Source organism: Nerophis lumbriciformis, linkage group LG05 (genome assembly GCF_033978685.3).
Source record: "Nerophis lumbriciformis linkage group LG05, RoL_Nlum_v2.1, whole genome shotgun sequence".
Classification (NCBI taxonomy): domain Eukaryota; kingdom Metazoa; phylum Chordata; class Actinopteri; order Syngnathiformes; family Syngnathidae; genus Nerophis; species Nerophis lumbriciformis.
In genome coordinates this window covers 45,500,624-45,524,660 of record NC_084552.2, presented here as the reverse complement: position 1 = coordinate 45,524,660, position 24,037 = coordinate 45,500,624, and the positions used below count along the sequence as shown (strand labels likewise).

Sequence of the window (24,037 nt, the reverse complement as noted above, 5' to 3'; positions counted from 1 at the left end):
TAGTCATATTGTTTCTTGAACTTAAAAATAGCTGACCGTTTTTTTCCCCCTTCTCTGGGATTATATTCCCAGTTTTGATCTGGTCTCTTATAGCAGATAAGAATATTCTATTACTGTTAAGCAAACTATGAATAATAAAACACGCCAAAACATGTGTCCTTTATCATAGCTACATGTATGACAAAAAAACGCGTGAAAATCAGTGGTATTCAGTGAGGTAATATTAATTAATAAATGTGCTGACAGTTCATTGCTCCTGCCAAATGTGGAGCGGATCACCACTCCAACATAACTCTTCCGGGCTACAATATACACCCCCGCTACCACCAACCACCCCCCCCCCCCCCCCACACACACACACACACATCAACCCCCCCTCCGTGCGTCGGTCGGTTAAGGTGGGCGGGGTTGGGGGGGCGGGATTGGGGGGGCGGGGTTTGGTGGTAGCGGGGGTGTATATTGTAGCCCGGAAGAGTTAGGGCTGCAAGGTGTTCTGGGTATTTGTTCTGTTGTGTTTATGTTGTGTTACGGTGCGGATGTTGTCCCGAAATGTGTTTGTCATTCTTGTTTGGTGTGGGTTCACAGTGTGGCACATATTTGTAACAGTGATAAAGTTGTTTATACGGCCACCCTCAGTATGACCTGTATGGCTGTTGATCAAGTATGCCTTGCAGTCAGTTACGTGTTTTTGCAGAAGCCTCATACAACTTGTGACTGGGCCGGCACGCTGTTTGTATGGTGAAAAAGCGGATGCGACGACAGGTTGTAGAGGACGTTAAAGGCAGTGCCATCACGGCACGCCCTTAATATTGTTGTCCGGGTGAAAATCGGGATAAATTCGGGAGAATGGTTGCCCCGTGAGATTGTCGGGAGATTGTCGGGAGGGGCACTGAAATTCGTGAGTCTCCCGGAAAAATCGGGAGGGTTGGCAAGTATGTTGCTAGGGCGTTATAGCCATTCAAAGAAGGTGAATTCATTAAAAAGTACATGTTGGATTTTTTTAAGAAATATTTTCTTGCGGCCCAGCCTCACCCAGTTTGTGCATCAAGTGGCCCCCAGGTAAATTGAGTTTGAGACCCCTGATTTAGAGTATTATTTTGTTTCTGCCATATTACTTTGTTTAAAATGTTTGCGTTGCTTTCATATGCACATTCAACTTTCTACTTGAGGTACATATATACATACATTTTGAATGTGTTGTTTGTGATTTTTTTAAATAAAACTTGGTTAAAGAATTTCAGTAGTTTTTGAAAATTTTGAGCACATTTAAAATTACCGCGGAAATAATGATAACCGCAATAATTTTGGTCACAATAACCGTGATAAGAAATTTTCATACCGTGACATCCCTACTTGGTATCAAAGTATTTTTGACAATCCAGTGTAGCTGTCATTCTACTCAGCTGGCTTATCTGTTTTAATGAGGGGGTGCCAGAACTCCTTTCACTCTGTTACATCCAAACTGGATATTCTTCTCACTTTGTCAGCACTTCAACTGACCCCTAAATCACCTCTGACCTCCTTGCATCCTCTCAGCCTGGCTACATCTCTTATCCATCGGCTTAGTGCGCGCACATGCACACGCTGTAGAAAGCACACGCAGACACGTAAACAAACACTATTAAAGGCAGACAAGGTCCTGGTATGAGAGTTGGCTCGTTAGTAGTAATCAGCTTAGCGTTCTCAAACGCTCTGGGGGTAAGCTCTTTACTGACAAACCAAGTTAGAGGGGCAGCGCGATGACGCTCACAATGCAGATCACCCAAGAGACACGGTGAGAGGTGTCCTGGCGCTGCCACACGGAGATCATGACCGGCAACATGCTGAAGAAGTGTGAAGTGACACGCACACACACAGTCTTTCCAGGAGAGCGTAAGGATGGAGGGAGGAGTGGACAAACAAGAAGGAGTGTGTGAAAGGAGGGAAACGCTCCCTCTTCCTCCTCCTCCGAGTGTGCACTCAGTCACCCCAGTGCATTGGTGGGTGGCTGTGTCCGCCTTTTACGGCCGGCATGCGTCCAACAGCACCGCACACACCGACACTCTATTGCCAAGATCCCACTCGTACTCATACGTACGTACACACACACACACACACACACACACACACACACACACACACACACACACACACACACACACACACACACACACACACACACACACACCCTAATTCTTCATTCACACCAAATTTATGTGATCAGATACTGCAGTAAGAACTCAGACCGGCTCTGTTGCGTCCACACTTCATGAGCTCATCTGCGTGTGTTGCTATGGTAACAGCCTATACTGATGACGCGGAAGACAAAAGTAAGAGTGGGGTAAAAACAACACAACAACATTTGTCAAGCCTTCGTGCTGAACTTATACACTGATGTTTTGAGCCACCGTGCAATAAATGAAAAGAAAGTTACCATCATCTTAGGAATATCAGATCCCTGTTTACTGAGTGGCTTGTCCTGCTGGTGGCGTAAACGGCGCGCAATATAGCTGACCGGCAAGGACAGGTGTCACGGCTAATGTGACAAAAGGTCAAAAGTCAGACGCCAGCGCACGCATTTCATAGAGCCCCTTTCCCACGGCCATCCTTGTGTGCAAGACGCATGTCAACGAGACTGCAAATTAGCCTCCTACGTAACCGTAGTGTGCACAAGTGGTGATGTTTCCTCTCTTCTTTTGGATGGTGTCTTAAATGTCCATGCAATAAAACAGAAATACAACACACAACTCTTTGCCCAGCCTTGTTGCTGAGTATATATGGAAGACATGATAATGTTAAAAGTCATACATTGCAGAAGGCCTTTGCTGATTAAATGCAGAAAAGCAGAAGAAGCCAGGCGGTCACCACCAGTGATAATGTTACGTGAAAGATGTGTAATTATTTGCCGCCATGAAGGCGAGGCTTAGTAACTTAGAAGTGACTCCTCACTGTGGATAGACAGACTTAAGCCGCATTTGCTAACCCTCACTCAGAACGCCACATTACATTGACGATGCAATCCTTGCAGCCTATTTGCACGACACAGCTAGATTGTGTCATCAACATGAATTATCACGATAGGGCGATATAATAACATTTTTTATCGTAGGCCACATTTACCATATTTTCCGGACTATTAACCAGTGTTGGGACTAACGCGTTACAAAGTAACGCATTACTGTAACGCCGTTACTATCGGCGGTAACTAGTAATCTAACGCGTTATTTTTTATATTCAGTAACTCCGTTACCGTTACTACATGATGCGTTACTGCGTTATTTTGCGTTATTTTTTATGTAGTATCGGCTAGAAACTGAGAAGATCTGAGTGTTGCAGCGCTGCTGAAGAGGCGACAAAAAAGAGGCGCGCCGCGCGCTGTCTGTGTGTACGTGTGTGTGTGTGCGTGAGTGTGTGTGTGTGGGAGGGGGCGTGTCTGTGTCTACTATCAAGACGTCATGGCAAACCCCGAAGCCGAGTTTCTTAAAATGGAGATATTTTCAGTACGTTTCTTTTATCGACCACAAAGAAAAGAACATTTTAGCTGAATGTAAGTTTCAAATATGCTGAAACAGCGACAAAAACAACATGCTTCGACGAAGCTAGTAAAGAGACACACACTCACCTCCACCTCGACAGCGGCTGGATTTTAATGAGGCACTGCACACTGAAGGTACACACACTCTGTCAATTCTCTTATATACTCTTTCATTTTAGAGTGTTTGATTATCACATCACTCTAAATGTTTAGACTATAAAGTTCACAAACCTAAAGAGGGATACTAGTGGGCCAGGCTAATATTTCCTTTTCTCTAAACTAAGTGGGGAAATGTGTAGAGTGTTCTGGGCTTCAGACATGATTTTATTTCAGAATTCCTTGAGAAAACGCCTGGTTAGGCTTTATGTATGTAGTGTGTGCCTTTCTTGTTTTACAGCTATGTTGTTATTATGCTGTTTGTTACTTATGTATGTTAAGTTGCAGCTATTTAAAATAGTTTTGTCAATTTGTTCTGGTCTGAAACAAATTGGCCCTTTAAAACATATCTTTGTCTTTGTGTGTTGTATGTAGAGCACATTGCTTAGCAGAGTTCAGTGATGCAAATGCATGTCAAGTTGATCAACAGATTGTATTATTCTCCAGTGCAATAACAGTACTAAAATGAAGGCTAAAAGGGCATTAAGTGGGGCCTTAAAAAAATAAAAAAATATATATATAAGTAACTAAATAGTTACTTTTCACAGTAACGCATTACTTTTTGGTTTAAGTAACTGAGTTAGTAACTGAGTTACTTTTGAAATAAAGTAATTAGTAACTGTAACTAGTTACAGGTTTTCAGTAACTAACCCAACACTGCTATTAACCACTACTTTTTTCCCATGCTTTGAACGCCACGGCTTATACAAAGATGCGGCTAATCTATGTTCTTTTCTTCGCTAACGGCTAGATTTTGGAATGGATTTAGCAAAGAAATCAAACAATGTAGCAAAATGATCTACTTTAAGAAAATGTTCTCACTTAAAGGGCCTGATTTACTAAGATCAAATAGCCCATGCTAGACAGCAAGTTAGCTTATGTAGCCGAGGATCGGACCGCCAAGTGCCCTGCCTTCGGCTGCCGCCCAGCTCACACTGCACCCGACCTCTATGGCCCCTGCTATGGGTGGTGAGCCCATTGGAGGGGGGACCCACGTTGCCTCTTTGGGCTGTGGATTGCATCACGAGCACATTTGTGCGTCTGCAATGATTTAAATGCTAGAAATTGCACATAGAAGACATCTTTTGATGTTGGAGATATACTACAGTATTATATTTCTTAAATAAAAAAAAACAGCATTTAAAAAAGCGCCAGTAAACACCAAAATGAAACAATTTAATTAATTTGAATCAGCCCTTTAAGTCATCCAGTGGCTATGAAGTTATAAAAGGAAATTGCTAAGTAGACGATATGTTTAATAATTGGTATTTAATTTTTTTTTTCCAAATAGGTTGACACATGTCAAGAGTATTCTCTAGCCATCGTTTGCTTTTGCAGCGCGTGCAACGGTCCTTACTCAAAGCCGTGTGTGGAACTGTCAGTTTGCACGTTCTTCGTACAGGTGCTAAATAAAATGCAAAATAGTGCTCCCAAAACAGTGATGAATGTTGACAAATCACATTGCGCAAGCTAAATAATTGTATTTGCATTTTCTCCTCCCAGTATTGTGGGCCTAAAGACAGACGCAAAATGGATTGCACGTCTTAATCTGCTCACATAACAGACGCAATCTACTTTGCACATGTTTAGCAGATCAGCTTTGCGTGTGCTATCAAGCTTGCGTGTGTTTTAGTACACATAAACCTTTAGTAAATTAAGCCAAAAGTGTTTACAAAGTGCAAGGAAAAATAATCTTTATAAACATCTTGAACCTTATTAAAAAATGAGAAAATCTTATTCATCTCATTAAAGATGAATAAAGACTTTAATGCCTTTTCTGTTTTGCTTGATCAGCTGTTTTACTGCTGTGATATAGGCAGAGTTTGGAAACAATCAAGGTATGTAAAAAAAACATTTACAAAATCCTTTCATGTAAATATGTAATTTTACCGGTATATACCATTGTACCGGTATATATCTGCGGCTTATAGTCCGGTGTTTGAGTTTGAGTTTATTTCGAACATTCAAGCATACAACATGATACATCACAATTTCCAGTTTGTCTTTTCAACATGTTCGAAAAGGAGTAGGAAGAAGCAGAGCTTATTTAATCCTACCCCTTTTCTTTTACATAACAGTTGCTAAAACTTATGTTCACTTCCTGTTCTCAATTTATTCACAATATACTCCATAAGTAATCACAATAAAAATAAATAAATCAATAAATAATACTCGGTGAAGTAAGTTACATGTCATATGGTGAGATGAGTAAGATTATCTTGAAAATGATTATCTTGAAAATGAACGGATGGATGGATGAAATAAATTCAGAATGTTTATCATGGTTCTTCTTCTTTGTACTTTGTAAACACTTTAAGTTCGAAGAGTTTCTTGAAGTGGATCATATTAGTACATTGTTTGATTGCTTTGCTTAATCCATTCCATAATTTAATTCCACATACTGATATACTGAAGTTCTTAAGTGTTGTACGTGCATACAAATGTTTTAAATTACATTTTTGTCTAAGATTATATTTCTCCTCTTTTTTGAGAATTGTTGTATATTCTTGGGTAGCACGTTGTAGTTTGCTTTGTGTATATTTTTAGCTGTTTGCAAATTCACTATTTCGTGGAATTTCAGTATTTTTGGTGTGGCTAATATATGAAGTCATCTTTTTTTTTCTTCTAAAATTCATAGTCCAGAAAATACAGTATATTTTTACTATCCTATTACAGACCCATGCATCATGGCCAATTATACAAATGACACAATAGACCCATGCATCATGGCCAATTATACAAATGACACAATCAGGTTGTTGAGAGACTTTTAGGAGAACCAATATCTTAAAAACCACAAATCTAATAAAAAATCTAAATGATTTTGATCAGGAAAAAATGCACATGACAAGTGTGTTTATATCTGACCCTTAATCGGGTTCCATGTGACAAGCACAGGAATGAAGAAGGTCCGGTTGTGACTGCGAACCTTCAAAGTGGGTACATTTATAAAAATAAAAAAAGCCCATGTGGAAGCTAGGGGAGCGCAGGGTGGTGAAGGTCTTGGGAAGACAATAACAAGAATGAGAGGCGGCGGTGATTTTTGAATTTCTGAAAAGGTGTGTTGTGGTGTTGTATTAAACCGCATTTGTTTATGCCGCAGCTTTGCCTTTTTATTCGATAAATCAAACCCCCCCACCTCCCTCTCCGCCCTCCCTTCATGCTCCAGCTCAGAAACTATGCTGACTTTCCATTACTTTTATTTTTCTTTGCAGTAGGAAAAAAGCTGTCAAAAGCACCTGTACACATTTGTGTGGCAGGGCTCAGTGTTTGACGCAGAGATTACAAATAGCAGGAGAGCAAATAGGGCACATATTTGAGTCTATTCTAGTCAAAGGCAGAGCGAGAGTAATAGAGGGGCGAAGTTTAAGTGTGCTTCAGTGTAATATTAATTTCAACTCAATAAACTATGATGAATAACGCTCATGCTGTAATTAGGTTCTAAACTTGTGGACACTGCAAACAAAACACCACTTCAAAGCTAAGTAAAGCGATACTGATAGTAATGGATTCCTTCACGTTAAATACTTCAAGGCTGGACAACACCTGTTTTTCAGGTGTGTCTAAAAACTGGGTGTCACATATTTATTCACACACATTCCTCATTTACGCATTACAAAGTAAGTTGACAGCTTGGGCTTTTAGCTCGATGCCTAGCGCGCTCTACTCTCATTCAGAAGACCCAGGTTAGAGCCTTGGGCAGAACGGAAGGCGAGGCATGTTACAATCGCTCACTCTACAATACCATCATGCACGCAGTAATAAAGTTTAAAAAAAAGTAGACGATTAATGCAATTGCTTCCCCCGCCAGCTGGGTAGCCAGTGAGCCTCACAAGCCAGGGAAGCAGACTGAACCCCCTCCACTGGCTTGCTGGGGGAAGAAAGTGTAGATGAAGTGTATCCTTGAGTAAAATGGCAGTTATTTTGTGATGCAGCTCATTGAGTCAATTAAAAATAATAATTAGATCGCATGTTAGTATGAATCAATCAAGCTGTTTTTAGCCCCAGTGTATGTGTTGAACTGAGATTACTCCCGCCAGCCCTCGGAAAAGCCTGATTGGACCGAGGCGCTGGCCTGTGATGAGACAGTGCTGCTACTGCTGCATCCACGGCGCATGCAGATGACCTCATCACATGCTTGAATTAAAGCATAGGGATGGGAGAAAACAAACACAAACACGCCCACACACACACACAGGGAGCCTTTAACGTTCTCCCAAAACCCAAACAGACGAGAGTCGTTATGCGCAGTGTGAGCTCGCCAATTTCCCACCCAAACACAGCCAGCCAAACTGGGGAGAATGAAATCTCCTTGACTTCAACAAGCAATATAAAAAAAAACTTTACACCACCTTTTCCGTTTATTCAAAGTCACATTTCTTAATGTGAGGCGCAAATGTGAGCAAAAACGTACTAAGGAGGCTGTATTTAGGCCAATGAACGAGCAGAATGTCTGTCTTAGTATGCATTATGCAACTCTACATTACAACAGTGTTAGCCCCGCCTCTTTGCCTTTTACATACAACTTAAGTGCAAAGACTCTATTTAGGATAAGTCTTCAAAGCAAAGCAAGTTACACATAAATCCATCTTAGGGGGAGGCGAGGGGCGGTGGGAGTTGTGTCCTGTTCACGTGGTTTTTGTCTTACATAACACGCTGTAAGCCTGACCTAAATTTCACTGCCAGGGGGACACACCTGCCACCATAAAGAATCCATACTGTTTGTGTGTGTTAAAGGGCTTGTAAAGCAACATAATCAAGACCTAGTTGTCTTGACAATCAATAAAACCAATATTTACTAAGATTGGTACATAAGGCTGACTCTTTGGCCCAGAAAGCTCTTTCGTACTCACTTATTGACTTTCTATAGGGATAGGCACATGCTTGCACAAGAAGACAAAAGAAATGTACCAATATTCACGCAAGATCTATAATATGGATTTATTAGACATTACGTGCTTGTACGTTGGTTAGTTTACAGACACGTTAGAGCATAGGTGTCCAATGTGCGGTCCGGGGGCCATTTTTGTCCAGCAGCTCATTTTATATTCTATAAATTCAATTATTTTATTAATATTGAGGTATACATTTGATATTACACTAATTTGCTTTGTCACCTATAACACAACGCTTGGATGTGAATGTTTTGATCCAACAGTTTAGCACAGTGGATTGCAAAGTCCGGGGGCCATTTTGTCCCGCAGCTCGTTTTATATTCAATATGAATTCATTATTTTGAGATTAATCATTTCATATTACACTAACTTGCTTAGTCATCTGTAACACAAAGCTAAGACGTGGATGTTTCATTCAGATAGCTTAGCACAGGGGTGTCCGAAGCATGACCTAGGCGCCATTTTCGGCATGCAACCTCGTATTTGCTTTTTTAACTGGCCCGTAAAAATGTTCTAGATTTAAAATCAAAGATAAAAATGGCCCGAATCCATGAAAAAAAAGCACCTCCAAATTAAAATTGGCGGCGACCTCTACATATTCCAGTATAGGTTCTTTGACGATTTCCATGCGTCTTGTCATATGTTGTTGTCTTATTGGCAGGTGCATATATACATACAGTCGTGGTCAAAAGTTTACATACACTGGTGAAGGACATAATGTCATGGCTGTCTTGAGTTTCCAATACGGTATTTTCTACAACTCTTATTTTTTGTGATAGAGTGATTGGAGCACATACTTGTTTGTCACAAAAAACATTCATGAAGTTTGGTTCTTTTATGAATTTATTATGAGTCTACTGAAAATGTGACCAAATCTGCTGGGTCAAAAGTATACATACAGCAACATACATGATCAATTTTGGTGTTGTAGAAAAGTTACAATCAAATCAAATTAGCTTCATGGCATGGCCTCTTAACTTCATGTGAGTGAATATGATTGACGACACCTGTTGACTTCTCTGAGCCCATTTCAATAGGGCTCATGTTACGCAGTCATTAGACTCGGTTACTAACGCGACAATGGGAAAGTCAAAGGAACTCAGCACAGATCTGAAAAAAGTAATCATTGACTTGAACAAGTCACTAAAGTCACTTTGAGCCATCTCAAAGCAGCTTAAGGTCTCAAGAGCAACTGTGCAGACAATTGAGAGTTGTCACTGCCACGATCAGGAAAAAAACGCAAGCTATCACCTGCTACTGAGAGAAAATTGGTCAGGACGATCAAGAGTCAACCGAGAACCACCAAACAGCAGGTCTGCAATGAATTGGAAGCTGCTGGAACACAGGTGTCAGTGTCCACAGTCAAGAGTGTTTTGCATCGCCATGGACTGAGAGGCTACCATGCAAGAAGGAACCTCTTGCTCCAGAAGCGACACCTTAAGGCTCGTCTAAAGTTTGCTGCTGATCACATGGACAAAGATAAGACCTGGAGGAAAGTTCTGTGGTCAGATGAAACAAAAATTGAACTGTTTGGCCACAATACCGGCAATATGTTTGGAAAAGAAAAGGTGAGGCTTTGAACACCAGAACTACCGTCAAGCATGGTGGTGGTAGTATTATGCTCTCGGCCTGTTTTGCTGCCAATGGAACTGGTGCTTTACGGAGAGTAAATGGGACAATGAAAAAGAAGGATTACCTCCAAATTCTTCAGGACAACCTAAAATCATCAGCCCGGAGGTTGGGTCTTGGGCGCAGTTGGGTGTTCCAACAGGACAATGACCCCAAACATACATCAAAAGTGGTAAAGGAATGGCTAAATCAGGCTAGAATTAAGGTTTTAGAATGGCCTTCCCAAAGTCCTGACTTAAACCCCATTGACAACATGTGGACAATGCTGAAGAAACAAGTCCATGTCAGAAAACCAACAAATTTAGCTGAACTGCACCAATTTTGTCAAGAGGAGTGGTCAAAATTTCAACCAGGAGCTTGCCAGAAGCTTGTGGATGGCTACCAAAAGCGTCTTATTGCAGTGAAACTTGCCAAGGGACATGTAACCAAATATTGACATTGCTGTATGTATACTTTTGACCCAGCAGATTTGGTCACATTTTCAGTAGACTCATAGTAAATTCATCAAAGAACCAAACTTCATGAATGTTTTTTGTGACAAACAAGGTTGTTATCCAATCACTCTATCACAAAAAATAAAAGTTGTAGAAATTATTGGAAACTCAAGACAGCCATGACATTATGTTCATTACAACTTTTGACCACGACTGTAAATATGCGTCAGGATACTCACAAGATTTGCTTCATAAACAATAACCAAAATCCTCTATTTTTAATTACTTAGTATATCCTGACCTACAGTACTTTACAGTGGTTTTGTGTGTTTGGACTCGCTTGCCTTTGGGTATGCATCAGAAAATCAAGTGTCCTCATGCCGCCAAAATGGTTTCAAATAAAATAAGTTAATTTCCACATGAAAATGGTCCAGACAAACACACAAACACACACATGCAGCCGTTACTGATCCAATTGACCAGTTATGCATGTGTTTTGTCCAATTAGCAAACAGTGAACAGACCTGCCACTGTGTATTGCATGGGAATAATATCCATGGGGAAATATTCATGCAGTCTCTGCATTGAAAAAAACTTAATTTACAAAATAGTGTGACTAAGGAGGATTCAAAAAAAGAAAAGAAAAAAAAAGACTGTGTTATTGTGACTTTGCCTCCAGATGGTTAGGACGCCAAATATTTGGGACAGCTGGAAGTGAGGATAATAAAATTCTCTCATGTGGACTGGCTTCAGTTTTTTTTCTAAATAATTGTATTAATGTTGAAAGTCACACATTTCTAATTACGGGAATATAAACCTTTTCCAGAGAGGACAGCGTATAAAAAAAATCTAAAAGCTTAGATATATGTTTTTAATTTAGTAAAAAGCCTAAACAAGTTATATACAGTATATCCAAACACCAAGCTTGTGATTATTGGTATCAACATTTCACCCTTTTCTCTTTACATTGTACCCTTTTGCTCAATGTTCCTTTTTCATTTTGTTTAATTGTATTTCTATAATGTCCTGTGAGCCAATAAAACACAGGTCGCAAATTTGAGCACACCTGATATCCACTGATTAGCTCAGTTTTATTGATCCTGAAGGAAATTATTATTATTATTATTATGATTAAAAAGCCCCCCACACGCACCTGCAAGTCGTGAATTTGTGTGCTTATATGTGCTTATGATTTCTGAGGTTTTTTTTTGGGTTTTTTTCATAGTTTTGGAGTGGCTTCTTTTTCACCCTACTGTCTCCTCTTGTCTTTCTCTTTCCCATCTTTTATGGGACACCGCTTATGTGGCAACCCATCAGCCCTCCTGTCCTGTCTACACTCTGTCATATTCTATATCTGTATCTGGGACGGGTTGACTGTAAACAAATGTAATTGTACGTTTTAAGTGCAATGACAAATAAACATCTAACATCCTAAGCTGATATTGACATACATTGCTCGACGCATCTCTCGTCACTTTGAGCTCAAACGGGTCATTTCTATTAAACTGGTTTTGTAGATGTCCACATGTGTAAAAGTATTGTCAACTTCATCAGTATCTCTAAGGAGCTATAAATAACATAACTAATGTCTAGTTGTTACATAGTATTAAAATAACACAGTGACTTCCTGTTCAGTGCCAAATAAAAGTATGGCATTATTAACCTAAATTCAATAAGCCATTTAATTTGTTTCCGCTTGTTGCCATTGGAAAACACATTTTGGCAATTACAAAATCGTTATTTTCATTGTAGTTAAGACATACATCGGAAGCATCCCAGCCCAGTTAGATAAAAGTATGAAATATTGTCATGTTGGTGCATTTATGATGAGACAAGATGACTATGCACAAATTAACCTTTTATTGACTTTTCCAAAACAGCACTGTATAACTTACAGCAAGACCCACGTCACACTTTGACGTGGCTAATGTGGATCGGCCACTCTGCTTCTCTGTTGGACTGGCGTTAACTAAACAGACAAACACCACTGCCCCATAGAGCCCCACCCTTGATTTACAGCTCTGGACCTTATAATATTCTCAGGTCGCACTCATGGTGTCGCGTTGCAATTGTTGGTGTGACCCCAGTATGCAGAGACAGCAGGAATCGTGCGGGTGAGATGATCCCTTTATTAGGAACGAATGAAGACAACCAAAGTATATACAGCAGTAAGGTTTGCACTCAGTGAGCGAGCATCGACAAACACACAGCAGAAACAGAGTACAATGAACCAGCTCAGCCTGACACGCGGAGCAGGCGAATAAACCCCCCTAATTGTATCTGACAATAGGTGTGAGGAATTAGCACTCCAGAGAGGAAAAAAAACACTGAAAACGGAAACAAACACCAAACACAGTAAAGATACAACAAAAAACCATCACAATCATTAAGGATCATGACAGTCAAATATTAGGGGATTTCAAAAAATATATTTCCACGTGAAACACAATTCTTATTAATCCTGATTTATAATCTATAAAACATTTTCAATTATATATTTTTTTACATTAATTTATGATTTTTTTTTTTCAGAATACATTTTTTAAGGTCATCTCTGCATTTACTCACTGTGAGTATTAGTCATATGTCAGCAGCCTTAAAAACGTTTTATTTTATTTTAATTATTTATACCTGCACAAATCGATTTTAAATCAAAAATCACGTTGAATGGAATCATCACCAAAAGAATCTGAATCAGTAGTTGTTTTAAGAATCCCTTTCCTAAAAAAATATGCAAAAATAGAGGGAAACTATCAACAAACTGTGGTAGGTTTAATTAATATTGTCCCCTATTTTCCTTATGTCCCTACTGTATGTAGGGCTGCAACAAACGACTATTTTGATAGTTGACTAATCATTGACCATCAACGACTAGTCGCCTAATCAGATTATAAAGCGTAAACATATGTAGTGGCTCCAAATTAGCCATCGACTTTTAAATTCAGCTTGAGATATTTTTAGGCACATGTGCTTACATACAACAAAGATGACTATTTTATTCATAAATGTTTATTTATACTGTAACTATGCTGCTCATTCAGCTTTTAAAAAATACAAATAAAAACTATTAAACTGTTGACAACGAAAAACGAGACGAACATTTTTCAAAAGACGAAATCCAATATTTAATTTCCTTTTTCGGCACGTGGGACAAGTTAGAGATCTATCCAATCATAGCTGCATATGTGAGAGGGGGCGGTGGGTAAACGTCACTGAGAAAACAAGACTGTATTGTTACACACCTCAAAACAAAATGTTTTTTACACCTGGAAGAAAGATACAGTCAGAGAAGACATATGGATGCACTTCAACTTTGCCACATTACCTGTGGCTCAATTTTCTCCGGTATGAATACAACCTACTTGATGCGCTAGTTGCAGGCTAATCATTGGGACAGCTATGCAACAGTAAGTAGGCTGAAGCTAATATTTCGAAATTGCTTAAACTGTACTGAAATGGATGGATGGATGGATGTACTGAATTACGGTTACTATTGAAGTACAGTGCACTTTATTCGATGTCCTCGGCACACTGTTAAGCTATTAATGGCACAATTTGACAACCCAAAATACCAGATTTTACATTTTTCAAGCTAAGACACAAAGAAAGACAAGTATGTGGGTATACGTTCTAGATTTCTAACAGTCACTATGTTTCCATGCACTAAATTAGTCTGATTTCTCAAATAGTTTGTTTTTTTGTACTTTCATACCTGTATGTGAAGTCCAAGTCTCATGCGACTATTGGTCATACGCCATGTGCCTCCCGTACACTGAGGGGCGCTTATTTCCTTTTAGCGCAGTTAAAATCATTCATTTTCCGGTTGACCTATGACGTCACCCTTGCCATTTGCAGATCCTTACAACTTGTTTGAACTGATGTCCGCTGTGATATTGGTAACATGTGCCAATATTACAGCGGACATCAGTTCAAATAAGTTGTAAGGATCTGCAAATGGCAAGGGTGACGTCATAGGTCAACCGGAAAATGAATTATCTGATGGCTATGCTGATGTTAAATAGCAGGCAGCATCAAGAAATCATCTTAGATTGCGCTACGAACATGACGCTACGACAAAGATTATATCTGGGCAGATACAGGTCGGATGCAATGAAAGACCGGCAGAAGAGTTTTTAAAAATACATTTTCAGATGAAAATCATGGAAACTAAACTTTTGAATGTCTTAAAGTTCATCCAAAAGGCTCTGTGGATTGATGGAAGGAGTTTTAAATCCGAAGGAAAAGACCGTTCGTGCCCCGACTGATATCCAGAGTAAGGTTTCCATTGTTCTGGACTATCTTGCCAGTTGTGCGGAAAGTAAATCCGTTGGCTTGCACAAATGCAGCTTGAAGAGGTTTGTGTACGCTTTATTATTCAGCTTTAACATACCTGCTTCATTCTATTTTATCTCATTCGCATTTCGTTCGGGAGTCCTAACATTTCCTAAGCTACTTTCTTAAATAAATCTCTGTTTCTTTTTTCTACCATCAGCGCACTTCAAAATGTTTGTTCTTTTAATTTGTGAAGCAAATTATTTCCTCAGAATTTTCAACTAACTTGAAGTGTTTTGTCAAGAGGAGTATTTGTGATTTGTACATTTTCAAAATGTGCTTGTTCTATTTTGGCCAAAGTTAAACAAAAAAAACATTTAAAGTCGTCTTTATTTTTAAGTTACTATGCCGTGATTTTACCAGTCCGGCCCACTTGGGAATAGATTTTCCTCCATGCGGACCCTGAGCCAAAATTAGTTTGATGCCCCTGTTATACGCAATATAGAATAAAAACAATTTGTTTCTTATGACCATTTTAGATGTATATTATTTAACATTTGAAAAAAATGCTCAATTTCAGCTAAAACAATGACACACAGTAAGGTTTGTATGAAATGTACTTGTTGATATATTTATGGAGTGCAGGTGTTGTTGTGAATTTAGATTTTGAGATGGTATGCAATACTTTAAAAGTGATTTAAGACAACTTCAAAAGATGCGTTATTCTTTTTACTTTATATTTTCATCGACAAATTTTATTGTAGTTTTAGTCAACTAAAATGTTAATGAATTTAGTCAACTAAAACTAGACTAAAACTAAATCCATTTAAATGAATAAAATATCACAAAATAAAATAAATTTTTGTCATAAGACTATGGCTATAACTAAATTAAAAACTGCTGTTAAAATTAACACTGGTTTAAAAAGCTGCACACCAGTATGTTATTGTAAAATCCTGGCATGTTGAGCAACCTAATAAAGTCAATGTACAGAATTGTATCATAGACTAATTGTTAAAATGTTAGCTATCGAATAGATTATACGTTTAATCTTAAGATGTTTTCTGTCTATGCGTGTGCGATTAACGTTTGTTGCTGTGCCTTTCTTTATTGCACTGCAAATTGTACTTGAATTTATTTAGACATAGTTTAACAAATAGTTACATCCATTTTTCACACAACTTCATCTCACATTTGTTCGATAGCAAGGAAGCTTATTAGGGTTGAGATTGCATCCTCCAGATGTCCGACATCCCCCCTCTTTAAATGCTCCCGTATCACAGATGTAGTCCATCCATCCATCAATTTTCTACCGCTTGTCCCTTTCGGGGTCGCGGGGGGTGCTGGAGTGTCATTAAAAAAAAGATCTGCTTTGTAAAATGATCAAGGTTTATGTTTTTAACAACAATAAGAGGAAATGTTCCCACACTTTACATATTTTCACCCACGGTGTTGTGTGAGTAGCCGTGCCGACTCGCGTCACTCCCGAAAAACACGAGTGATGACGTCACTACTATTGTCGACAAATGAATTTGTCGGTGACAAATTTTATTGTCGATATGTGTCAACAATGTTGACGAATCGTTGCACCCCTATCCTTATGTCAACCACCGTCTATGTCGACGCCTGTCAGCCAACGTCGAAATAGGGTGCATGTTCAACAAAGACTGGAAGTAGGGACTAAAAGACTGAACTCTGATGATGCAACAGGAGGGAGATCAAAAACCAAGATGTCAGACGAGGACAAAAACATCTAACCCTGAACAAGCGGGAGGAAGAGGCATGGAATGACACCCGGATGCCAAGAGATACCAATCTAGCAGGAGGAAAATTCCGGCGAGTCTGTCGGTCCTAGCATGGCAAAAATACCCTCACAAAAGGATCATTTGTTGGCGGTGGAAAAGAGGGGGAGGCAGGATAAAAGGGGCAAGTGCTGTACAAAGGCATTTGAGACTTAGCAGTGAAACATTCACAGCCAATGTGCAACATTCTCCCCCACGCTGCCACCCTGACGCCACTCTGCTAGCTGCTAAACAAAACTTGCGCTCAGACGTAGGGATGCAAGCCATTTGCAGCAACGGAGAGCGTACAAACCAAGCGGGAACATACGTCAACATGGGGGCTTGGCAGGATGCAGTCATCACAAGAGCTCCACTGTGGAGGGTTAAGTAAGACAAGTGTTTTACTGAAGCACGTAAATCCACACGGCCATTTAAATGCTCCCATATCTGCTTAGGCTGCAGGCGCCAAGCTCCTAATGCGCCAATTTGGAGCAGACAGTGGCTGAAGAAGAATGTTTTGCTTGGGGGGACGTGTCTGGCATGGTTTGAGGCCTTGTTTAGCTGCAAAGGTCGCCCCAAAAGGAAACTTCACAGAATGCCAAAAGCCTAAAATGACAGTTCAGTTCTGAACTGACCAGGAAGTCACTGGTGTGCACGTTTTATTGTTGTGTAATTATGCCATATTAATATTAAATAATTAGGATGACGTGAACAATATTTCATGAACCTCCAATTATGAAGTTAAAGGGGAACTTCACTTGTTTGCCTATCGTTCACAATCATTATGAGAAACAAGAACACACGTCTTTTTAAAAATGTTAAAGATAATAAAAATTGCTTGCATAATGCGGCTAGTGGGAGTCACCGTTGTAGCCTTCAAAGCCCTCTAAAACAACATTTTCTATACACACTGCAAGTATATATATAATGTAGTAACAGACATGTTCATAACAATATGTAATATGTGCAATATTTACCGTATTTTGGTCATTTTAATCAGAACTAATTCCTCTGTGCATTTATTTCCGTTTCCAAAGCAGCACACTTCAAACTTCAGGCAACAAATGTGTGACTATTTTTGGACAAATGAGGATTCACAACCTTATCTTTTTAAACCTGAATTTGTGTAGGATGAACTACTGCTTCTAGAAGCCAGCACGAAGGAAGAGTGAGACGTTGGAGCAGACGGAAGCCGATAGAGTGAGGTGAAAGCGACTCAAAGCTGCAAAATGTAGAATTTGAAACCATGCTATGTCGACATAAATGGAGTGCTTACGTCCCTCGCCAGCAGGAGCAAACAGACAACATTCAATCGAGTGAGTCACACATTATATTGATCATGATACACACAGTACGACGTGCGTGTATCATAACAGACAGCATACTTTGTCTGGCTAGCTGTTTCCAAACAAAAACATGAAATGTGGGAAAATACTTTACAGATACTTTAATATGATTGTTCATGTTTTTCAGTCAGTATAGATTGGTATTTTATCGCAGTGTTGTGCATACAAACTCAAACGTGTTTGGTGCTGACGTAGAAGCTAGCTTATTAAAGTTAAAGTTAAAGTACCAATGATTGTCACACACACACTAGGTGTGGCGAAATTTGTCCTCTGCATTTGACCCATCCCCTTGTTCACCCCCTGGGAGGTGAGGGGAGCAGTGGGCAGCAGCAGTGCCGCGCCCGGGAATCATTTTTGGTGATTTAACCCCCAATTCCAACCCTTGATGCTGAGTGCCAAGCAGGGAGGTAATGGGTCCCATTTTTTTATAGTCTTTGGTATGACTCGGCCGGGGTTTGAACTCACAACCTACCGATCTCAGGGCAGACACTCTAACCACTAGGCCACTTATCTCTTGTCGTAGTTAGACAAAAGACCCTATTTTAATAAAGATTTATAATCTGTGAACACTTTGATATATTGTATCACCTTATGTTGTGTTCAAACAGAAATGTAATAATTAAGCATAAAGAGTAATTGTAAAATTTTGAAAAATAATAAAATCATCTACCTTGTCGGCAAGTCTTCTTCGCAGGAGGGAGGGTGATGTAGGGATGGTTTACTTTTTCAGGGTCCTATGTGTTTCACTCCAGTCCATTATAAACTAAACTTTAAAAAGTGGATGGTTAAACGTGTAAACTTACTTACATTAACTTTATTTGAACTTCAACAGCAGGTATAATCGTTACGCAGTAGCCCGGCTCATTTTCTGTTATGTGTCATAGTTACACCATTCCCCCTGCACCCTGTTTTAACCTAGGAACATTTACATTACACTTTAAATTAGGGCTGGGCGATATATCGATATACTCGATATATCGCGGGTTTGTCTCTGTGCGATATAGAAAATGACTATATCGTGATATTCGAGTATACGTTCTCACACAGTTGCTTTTAGCTGCGGGGCATTAAACTGCATGCGTTTCTCACTCTTTCCTGTCTCTCCTTCCCACAGAGACTAAAACAAGTGCACCTTCTTACATGCGTCACATACTGTCACGTGAGCAACGTCACACGCTCCTGCGTAGCAGACAGGTAGCGACATGGTAACGTTAGCTGTGATGCTAACAGCTAACGGTGTGGTTTGAGTGGTAACACGAGAGAAAGAAGGTACAAATCTGGTAACAAATGGAGGAATAATTAATTCCCAAGAAAAACAGCACGGGGTCCATCGTCTGACGGTGGTTTGGCTTCAAGCGGGAATATGTCTTTACATGTCAACATCTCCGTTCAGTACCACACCAACTAAATGCCGAAGCAACTATTTCCACACTGGGATTCTGTTTTTCAAACGTCAGATATAAATGCAGCTTATAATTTATTATAATTTATTTTATAATTTATTTCATGACATTTTTTTCTCACTTTATGATACACACTGCCCCATCAAAAAATGCACTATAACTAACTCCACAAAAACTCCATGGATAACTAAAGGGCTTGCGAACGCTTGCAAAAAGAAAAATTATTTATATAGGACTTTTTTTAGGCATCAAACCATAGAAACAGAACAAAAGTACAAAACATATAAAAATAAATTAACCAGCATATTAAGAGCAAGCAGAAAAGAATACACCACCAAACTATTAATCCAAAAGAAAAGTGATATAAAGGGAATTTGGAAGGTATTAAATACAATTATTGGGCATGGTTCAAACAGTCCTTGTTATCCAGAGTTTTTTGTTGAGAACGACCAAATCATAAGTGACAAGAAGATGATTGCTGACGGCTTCAATATGTTTTTTGTTAAAGTTGGGCCTGAGCTGGCAAAAAAAAATCCCAATTAATGATGTACAGCCTATGGAACTTATTGGAAAAAATCCTTACTCGATGTTCCTTACTCCGACTGTCGAAAAGGAAGTTTTAGAGATTATTCATAAAAGCAAGAACAAAACATCACGTGACATTTATGACCTCGACATGAGGACGGTCCGGAATGTAGCGGAAGAAATCATCAAACCATTCACATACATCTGCAATTTATCTTTTCAACTTGGACAATTTCCTTCACAAATGAAACTCTCAAAAGTCATCCCCATCTTCAAATCTGGAGACAAACACCACTTCACAAATTACCGGCCCGTCTCCCTTCTGCCACAGTTGTCAAAAATTTTGGAAAAATTATTTGATAATAGACTTCGTGGCTTCATTGAAAAACACACATTATTATCTGATTGTCAATATGGGTTCCGACAAAATAGGTCAACTTCATTAGCTTTAAGTGATCTAATAGAGAACATTACTAATGGTATCGAGAAAAACAAATTTGTTTTAGGAATTTTTATTGACCTGCAAAAGGCTTTCGATACCATTGATCACTAGATTTTGGTAAACAAACTGGAAAACTATGGCATAAGGGGAGTGGCAGGGAAATGGCTGAAGAGCTACTTGAATGAGAGACAGCAGATTGTTCAGATCGACCAACATCAATCTACACTCATGAACATAACCTGTGGAGTCCCCCAGGGGTCGATACTGGGACCCACACTATTTATAATGTATATCAATGAAATATGTAAAGTATCAACACTGCTGAAGTTCATCCTCTTTGCTGACGACACAACCATTACATGTGCAGGTGACGACGTTAAGCAACTTCTGGCCTCTGTAACTGAGGAGATGATCAAGTTAAAAACTTGGTTTAATACCAACAAATTGTCTCTCAATTTAAAGAAGACCAAAATCATGCTCTTTAGCAATCGCAAAAGTGAAATACCCATCAGGATTGTTATCGATGATACACCAATAGAATATGTTCAACAAAATTCATTCTTAGGAGTGGTAATAGATGAAAATATATCATGGAAGCCTCATATAAATTACCTGAGGACAAAAGTTGCTAAATGTGTTGGAATGATGAGGAGATCATGTCATTTATTGAACACCAATGCTCTGCTTTTATTGTATCATTCATTTATTATGTCATATCTAAACTATTGTGTTGAAGTCTGGGGAAATTGTTATAAATCCCATCTACAGCCTTTAGTCACTCTGCAGAAAAAGGCCATTAGGATTGTGTCCAATGTTCACTACTTACATCATTCAAATCCACTATTCATGGAGTTAAAGCAACTTAAACTGCACGATGTGATCAATTTTAAAACTGCTCAAATTATGTTTAGGGCATCCCAAAACTCTCTACCATCCAATATACAAAACCTATTCCAGGATAGAGATGCTCATCATAGTTACAGTCTAAGAGGAAACAACAAATTATATTTGCCTAAATTTAGAACAACTTTAAAATCAATGTGCATTTCAGTGCGTGGAGTCAGTCTGTGGAACAACTTAGGGGACGAGTTAAAAACCTGTTCTAACATGATTACATTTAAAAGACTGTTTAAAAAAGAAGTACTGAAGAAGTACGAGGAGGAAAGAGAGTGATGCCCTAAGCACAGAGCGATGGGAGAGAGGTGTATGGTCAGAGAGTGTTTGGGCCTGTGTGTGTGTATGTGTGTGTGTGTGTGTGTGTGTGTGTGTGTGTGTGTGTGTGTGTGTGTGTGTGTGTGTTTTGTCTCGTCTTGTCTTGTTTTATAGTAACAGTGGTACTATTGTATTGTTAGTGTACAGGAGCTTTTCTTGTTTTTGTTTGTATAGTATTGTTCTTGTATTATATTGTTTATGTTAAATGTGGAATGAGTGAGAGGGGTTGGGATATTATAAGCATTTGCTTCATCCAACCCCTTTTCAAGCCTTGCATAAATGTCCCTGCCAAAATGTTTAAAAAAAAAAAGTGTGTGTTGTACTGTGCAGGTTTGAAATAAATAATTCAATCAATCAATCACATCAACACCGTAGGACATAAACTATTTGATATGCAGCTCATTTTTATGTGACACTTATTGAAATATCTTGTGTGTCATCATGCACAAAAGTGCACTTATAGCTTGTTTTAAAATGTCTCTGACAATCTTGCACTTTCTGTTTTGCAAATGACATGAATATTTGTGCCACTGCTTAATAACTGTTTAATAAATACAGTTTTGCTAAATTTACTTAGTTGTGATTTCCCTCTCTGCATGAAAGTTTAACATGAGCATACATTAATGCAGTATGAACAAGAATGTTTTAATGTAGACACATAGAATCATCATACTGCTGTGATTATATGTATCAAATGTTCATTCAAGGCTAAGGCAAAATATCGAGATATATATTGTGTATCGCGATATGGCCTAAAAATATCAAGATATTAAAAAAAGGCCATATCGCCCAGCCCTACTTTAAATTAAACACTACTGGCCACTGCTCTATCTGGGAAGGAGCGCAGCAGAATTTTTTTTTTCTTCCACCAAACACACATTTCCTTCATAATATTATAACGGCATGCAAAAGCAGTGCTATTCAACTGGTGGCCCGCATCTGAAGAAACAAACCTTTTTGGAAGAAAACTCTTAAAAGCACCAGAGTGCTTCTGATGTATAGAAGAACTTGGACCACTGTAGACACATTGGCAGATCCTTGCATTGACATTTTAACCATGCTTGTGAACACTGGGGTTCAAACTTGTGATTTACATAACTGAGGCGTTCCTCAAGGCGTCCCTTTAAGTCCTCTCCTTTTTGGCATTCACACATTTTTTTCGTAATGTGATTAATGTGACAAAGGTGTTGCTGTAGCGTGTTCACTTCAGATGCTGTCATAAAGGCATTTGTCCAACTTCTTTAGTGATATCAGTAGTGTTCCTCAAGGTTCCATTTTAGGTGCTCTCTTTTTTAATATTCGGGCTACTCAAGTGGTGGCCCACAAGTTCAGTTAAATAAGACTCACATTTTTGCAGAAAGTCCTTAAAAACTGCAGAGCGTTTCAAAAATGTCAAAAATAAACAAACCAAAATTAAATGTTTACTGCAGAGGAGACTGGTTCTCCAGAATATACAAAGTAAGACTAATAGTGAAGAGAGAAGTCCAGCCCCCCAAAACAATATCCCTGTGCTACAGTATATTGACATTCAAAATTTGGGTGTTCATAAACACACTTCGCCATGTGGGGCGTGTGTGCAAGTTTATATACAATGTTGGAATTAAACACTGCTGTTGGCGTGTTAAAGTCGTCAAAGTTTAAAAACAGCATCACCTACTGCCTCGTCATCCACCCCTCACAGAAGGACTTCCACCGCCCCCGAGTGACGTTGACTGAGCTGGCATGAAAATACTGCCAAACATACTGCACAGAAAAACTAATATCCGCAAACAAGGTTCCTATACAAATGCAAATTTTGGTTATGGCTGTGGTTCCTAATAGAAAAAGTCTGCATAAGGAGGGATTCGTAATTGGTGGGTACACTGTACATACAGTACATCGACATATATGGAACAACGTTCACAGAAATTATCCTTTTTGTTCTCATTTTATGTCGAGAAAAGTAGTCAACCAAGAATGTCGATGCTGTTGTGTTAAAAAGTGAACACTTTTTAACAACAACAACAACAACAATAACAACAACAACAACAACAACAGGCTGGACCGGGACTTGATCATTTGTTCAACATTGGCGTGGCGTGATAAGCGGGACAGACTTCCCAATGTATATGTATGTGTCATAAATCATAAATTTACATCTACACTAGAACAAAAATATGCTGGAGCACTAACAAACGCAAACAATGTCCGTTTTCAAAATGTCAATCACCCATAATACAACATTCATGTCACATGCAGAACCATTGGATGACAGGTCAACCGAACCACAGGGTCAAAGTTCAAATGATTTAGACTCAGAGTGGGACGCTTCAATGGAAAGTGTGAATGGTTTCTTTGTGTGGGGATGGTGCTGCAGTGAGATGTTTGCACCAGGAAAACAATGGCTCAAGCAGAGCGAAAGTATTGGCGTTTGTCTTATGTATAGCAT

General features: G+C 39.1%; 1 protein-coding gene across 1 annotated transcript in view; it reads right to left on the bottom strand.

Moving 5' to 3' along the window:
- LOC133605923 (insulin receptor substrate 1-B) overlaps positions 1-24,037 on the bottom strand; it is a 72,247-nt gene that overhangs the window by 26,685 nt on the left and 21,525 nt on the right. The window lies entirely within an intron of this gene.